At 43.6% G+C, this 6,117-nt stretch overlaps 1 long non-coding RNA gene across 1 annotated transcript; it reads left to right on the forward strand.

Annotated features, from left to right (window-relative positions):
- Positions 1–2,391: 2,391 nt before the first annotated feature.
- LOC139037017 (uncharacterized) lies at positions 2,392–5,777 on the forward strand. The gene is made up of 2 exons (XR_011489795.1): positions 2,392–2,528; positions 3,586–5,777. It is a non-coding gene; the product is annotated as an uncharacterized lncRNA (long non-coding RNA).
- Positions 5,778–6,117: the final 340 nt, after the last annotated feature.

Genomic DNA, 6,117 nt, shown 5'->3' on the forward strand with positions numbered 1-6,117 from the left:
AATTAAGTTAATTAACACATCCATCACCTCGCATAGTTACTCTGTGTGTGTATCTGTGTGTGTATGTGTGTGTGTGTGTGTGTGTGGTTAGAATGCTTAAGTTCTGGTCTCTTAGCAAATTCCAAGTATACAATATAGTGTTATGACTATTAAAAAATTTTTTTGGCCATGTGACACGTAGGGTATTAGTTCCCTGATCAGGAATTGAACCCATGCCCTCTGCACTGAAAGTGTGGAGTCTCAACCACCGGACCACCAGGGAAGTCCCACAATACAGTGTTATTAACTATATACTGTACATTAAGTCCCCAAAAGTTATCCTTAACCTGAAGATTTGTACCCTTTGGTCAATATCTACCATTTTCCCCTAGTCTCTGGCCACCGCAGTTCTACACTCTGTTTCTATGAGTTCAAATTTTTTTTAAAGCATCCACATGTAAATGAGGTCATTCAGTGGTACACTGTATTTATCTTCTGGAGACTCTGTTGATAATGTTCATTACTTGAAGGTTCAGATTTTTTTGTGGTGGGGTAAAGGGAGGCAACTTCTGGGGAGAGTAATAAGGTTGGTGTTTACCTGCATGATGGATTTGAGTAGCATGGGAGCCCACCATCCCATGCATCCGTTGATCCCTTTCTCCCTGTAGAAACTCTGTCCTGGTGCAAATGTCAGAGTCAGAGTCCTCAATCTGGTTCTGCACTCTAGAGTGGGAAGGTGAGTATTGTGTGTGTTTAGTCACTCAGTCATGTCCGATTCTTTGTGACCCCATGGACTGTAGCCCACCAGGCTCCTCTCTTTATGGGCTTATCCAGGCAAGAATACTGGTGAGGGTTGTCATTTCCTTCTCCAGAAGACAGTATAGTAACTGCTAAGAGAACTGCAGAGGACCATAAGATAAGCCGATGGCCAGTAAACTCTGCCCCTTGTAAGGGTATCAGAATTCTTTTCCGACAGACGGTATTTTGCAAGGGTACTATGGGGCTCCCCAGTGACTGGATGAATAAGATCACTGTTTCTGCAAAGCTGTCCTCTGAAGAACACACACATTCCGCCTGATGGTGCCAGGACATGGTTGTCTGAGTGTTTTAGATACTGGCTCCTGCCCTCCTGTTGTGCTTGGTAACTAAGACGCTGTCAAGAAAATACAGCAGGGCTTCTGTCCTTAAAAAGAGCATTTCAAAATATGGCATTAGCATTAGCCTTTTGTCCCTTCGGTCTATTTCTCCTAGAACAAATGTAATCTTAGTCGCTACAAATTCTGTTTAAAATAGCTCTTCTGATGAGTCACCTAGCGTTAAGCTGCAGATATGGTATTGTTTTAGCTATGTCAAGCTTGAAATGCTAGCCAAGTCCTAGTAACGACTCACTCCGGGAAGCTGGTGACATGCTCTCACATGTGTTTTGGGGGAAGATCCTAAAATGTCCAGAGAGAAAGACATGCCTCGGATGAGTCGGTCAGTATTATGCATCTCAGAACAGGCTGTAAGAGTGTCAAAATGTAAGGAATGGTCTTTGCAGGCTCAGGAGCTCCTCGTGGTCCAAGACACGTGAAAGTACTGCCTACCATACACCAGCCCCACCCTGGCCAGTGGACAGAAACTTGGGGAAGTCTCTAAGAGGCCGTGCCGAGGGGTCAGAGGACCTTGCAGATGCTCTGAAGAATAAATTAAAGCTTTAAGCAGAACATCATGCCATAACTTTAAAGGTCATTATCTAGTTCACACTTACATCAGACTCTAAATATTGTCAGAAAGTGGATAAGTTTGCCAGCACCATGAACAGTAAAATTGCTCAAAATAGCCCACAGAAATCATCAAGGCCAGTGTGGCCGTGGCAGGCCGTGATGTTCAGATCTGATGCTGCCTCGTGAGAGACCTCAACAGGAATGAGAAACAGCAGCTGCTTAAAGGAACATTTATACTCACTGACCCTCAAAATATTGCAAAAGCTTTTCAGGCCACGTGAGTGCATGTGACCTTGTCTCTCCCTTTCCAAATGGAAGTGGTGCAAGAAGGAGACTTGTGCACCTTCAGTGAAGTCCTTTGTCCAGCTGTACTATGGCCTCTGAATTTCCTGTCCTTCCCCCTTCCCGTGGTATAGCTTGGTGCCCAGTGAACACTGAGCAGTAGCTAGCAGCTTTACCCTCCTGCTGGCCCCACCCTCTGTTGGCCAGAGCCAGGCCCCCTCCTGCCAGGCAGCTGCTGGGTGAAAGTCCAGAACAGCTCTCCTGAATAAACAAGTCAGAGAAACGCAGTTCCCAGCAGTGGATGGGGCTGTGCTCCAGAAGTCTATTTGCAAATCTGTCCTTTGGAACTTGGAAGACATCCCCAGGAGGATGTAATGCATTGCGGCAAGGTTCCCAGACTAGCCCACTGCATGGATTTCACCTGAACTGGAATTGGGAAGCGGTACTCTAGAACCTATCATCATGGGTAATAGATCTATGATCTCTTCTCTTCAGTTCACAGACATTTGCTGAGCATGGTACCAGCTCATGTGGGACTCAAGGCTGCCCCAGCTTTGCAGGGTAGGTTGATTCATTGACTCGGGGGTGCCAAGACAATGGATGAGATTTTCCCAACTTCATGATCACCCTGCTGTCCTTTTCCACTACTTTAGGCTGAGGGTGAAAGGTGACTATTATGGTATTCCTTTAGTTTGATTCTCAAGGTACCCTGGTGTTGGGACAGACAGCCTGGGTAATTATTCCGACTTCACCCCTTGCCCAGTTGCATAACCTCTCTGAGCTCCAGTTTCTCATCAACAAAATTGCAGGCATGTATTCCTTAAAGAGCCTTGGGTTGCCTCCCCAGCATCTATTCTCCTTCTCTTGGCAACTAACACAACTTTTGTTAGGGTATTCACAGCTCTCCCCTAACAGAACCCTCTGTTTCTGAAAGCTCAGGCCTAGAGCAATTCCATTTCCAGGTCATTATTACAGACCCAGTGCTGGCCTCATTCAAGCCAATGAGCTTGCTGAAATTTATTGGTTACTCTCAGAAAGAAAAGGAAATTCCATCTCTTATATTAGATAAGAATGGGTATATATGTGGTCCCACTCTGAGATTGCAGTTGGGGTCCACTCTAGCTGGTAGCTTTCACTGTGGGTGGCAAAGTGGAGAGATGGAAAACAGAGTGCCCCGTGATGAAGCTGCTGGACTCTCAATTGGACCTATCCTGAAGCCAGTTCTACTTCTATTGTTTCAAGTGTGTGAACCAGTAACCCCCTTTGTACCATTTTGAGTTAAGCTTTCTGTTCTCGTTCTTGTAATGGAAGACATCTTTAATTGATACATCACAGCACAAGATTTATCATGCGTACTAACTGGGATAACATTCAGAAAACTAAGATTGTGGCATCTGGTTCCATCACTTCATGGGAAATAGATGCAGAGACAGTGGAAACAGTGTCAGACTTTATTTTTTTGGGCTCCAAAATCACTGCAGATGGTGACTGCAGGCATGAAATTAAAAGATGCTTACTCCTTGGAAGGAAAGTCATGACCAACCTAGATAGCATATTAAAAAGCAGAGACATTACTTTGCCAACAAAGTCCATCTAGTCAAGGCTATGGTTTTTTCAGTGGTCATGCATGGATGTGAGATTTGGACTGTGAAGAAAGCTGAGCGCTGAAAAATTGATATTTTGAACTATGGTGTTGGAGAAGACTCTTGGGAGTCCCTTGGACTGCAAGGAGATCCAACCAGTCCATCCTAAAGGAGATCAGTCCTGGGTGTTCATTGGAAAGACTGATGCTGAAGCTGAAACTCCAGTACTTTGGCCACCTCATGGGAAGAATTGACTCATTGGAAAAGACCCTGATGCTGGGAGGGATTGGGGGCAGGAGGAGAAGGGGGCGAAAGAGGATGAGATGGCTGGATGGCATTACCGACTCAATGGACATGAGTTTGAGTAAACTCCGGGAGTTGGTGATGGACAGGGAGGCCTGGTGTGCTGCGATTCATGGGGTCGCAAAGAGTCGGACACGACTGAGTGACTGAACTGAACTGGGATAAAGCATTCACAATATTTATCCCAGAGCCTAATTTATAGAAATGACTTCTGCTCTTTTAGCCTAAGGGCGTTAGTGGGAGAGACCACCATTTCTTAAGCCTTTATTGGGGTTAGGGAAGAAGAGAGTCTGACTCAGCAGATCCCAACTAAACCTTAACCTGTTTCAAGGTTTGGGTATCTTACCTGTGCTGGGAGGGGACCCTGCTGGACTAGTTCTAGTTTCAGGATCAACCTTTCTGGAGGGAGTGGACCTTGTAAACCTGGGGTTCCCCTGGACCCTGGGCAGGTAGGGTTGAAGAGGGTTGGAGGACAAAGAGGGAAGAAAGGAGAGAAACATAATTTGCTGGAGCAATAACAAAAGGACCTGTCTTTGGGATTACAGTTACTCTCTTCCTTTCTTCTTTTTTTCTTCATTTCCCTCTCCACTTCCTTTACTCTCAGTTCTCACCAGGCCTGGGCGATAGGGGACGTCAGAGTTGGGAAGCATTCTTGATAAGGGCAAAGACTTCTTTCCTGGAGGGAGACAGGAGAACTTCTATCTCACTCTAGTGACTTATTTAAGTGTAGCGGGGATCTCAGTTTGCAGACTAAAAGGTGGATTTAGACTCCTCCTATAGGAGGTTGGCAAGGCTTGGTTGGTTGTCTTGGAATCTTGGCAAGAAGAATAAGGATGTAGGAAAGACAGTTCAGTTCAAGGACAAACAGTTGTGTTGTGACTGTGGTAGGAGGGCTGTAAGTCAGATTTCTGGTCATTTCATCACCCCTAGTTTTAGGCCTGCATCTCTAGAGAGAGGACACTGCAATAAAAGAATAAATTGACACAAAACTGGAAGGACTGAAAGCTCTGTAAGTGACCTCGTTCACGTGACATCACTTCTTTGCAATCTTGTTGCATACGAAGGGTAGAGCTCATTTGTCCCAATTTAGCACACTGCTTTTGAAATATGCTAGAGGATGGAGGAGTGTACGAAAACATTTCTTCATAAAAATGGGTTAAGGGTGCCATGTTCCAACAGTGAAGTGGATGCCTAGAAGTGAAAATAGAACCACAGCGTGGTCTGACTAGAACAGGACTGAACTGCCAGCATCTTATCTGGACATGAGATTTATGACCATGGTCAAGAATTGCCCTCGCCTTTGTTTTTATCAGCCACATTCCATTAATGCCTCTTGATGAAGCTGTGGTCAATAAAAAAACCTACTTGTTTTTAACATGAACTGCTGCCAAACTAGGAATCCGCATGAATCTGTACTGATGATTTAAAAAAAAAAAAAATACACAACTGAATAATGATCCTTGTTGAATTTCATGCTGTTCAGATTATTTTTCATCTTGCCTCTTTCATCTCCTAGCTATGACTCTAAGCTTTGTGCTTATCTTCTTCCTTCAAGTCATATAGAAAAATGCTGACTAAGGCAAGTTATAAGAAGGATAAGTCTGATGGAAAACTTCCTGCTAAGGACACCAGTTATTTATCAATCCTCTGTGGATATGGCTCTTTAGTCAGCTGCAAGATCATCTCACAATACTTTTATACCACTCCCCTTCCCGACCTATCAGTGAATCGTGGGATGCTTTGTCTAAGGCCTCACTGAAATCAAGTTACACTGCCTCTGGAATCTTGACCCCTAGCAGTCTGGCACTTGCCCAATATGTTGCATGTGGTATGTGCTCATAAGTGTTTGTCGATTCCTTGAATCATCAGCTTAATGGCCATATATTTTTTAAAAAATTAAATGAGGCATGATTAATTGATGAGATACCTGGTTTCCTGGTGCTCTTTATACTCCTTTTTATTGTTTCAAGTAAAAATGGAAGCATCATACATTACAGAAAAATCAAATATAGACTATGACTGACAATAACTATTGTGCCATTTATTATCATTATCCATATCCATTATTGTAATTTTTTACTTTAAAAAACATAATCATGTGAAGCGTCAGTTTTCATTTAACCTATTCTAGCTACTTTTCTTTTACTGAGTAGTACTCAGTTGTGTGGATCTCATTCTTCTTGAAGTCTGTTTAAATTCTTCAGGTTCTGACATCACAACTGTTTGTCTTTAAATTGTGGAGTTAATTCATTCTTCTTAAAGTG

Source organism: Odocoileus virginianus, chromosome 10 (assembly GCF_023699985.2).
Source record: "Odocoileus virginianus isolate 20LAN1187 ecotype Illinois chromosome 10, Ovbor_1.2, whole genome shotgun sequence".
NCBI classification, from domain to species: Eukaryota; Metazoa; Chordata; class Mammalia; order Artiodactyla; family Cervidae; genus Odocoileus; species Odocoileus virginianus.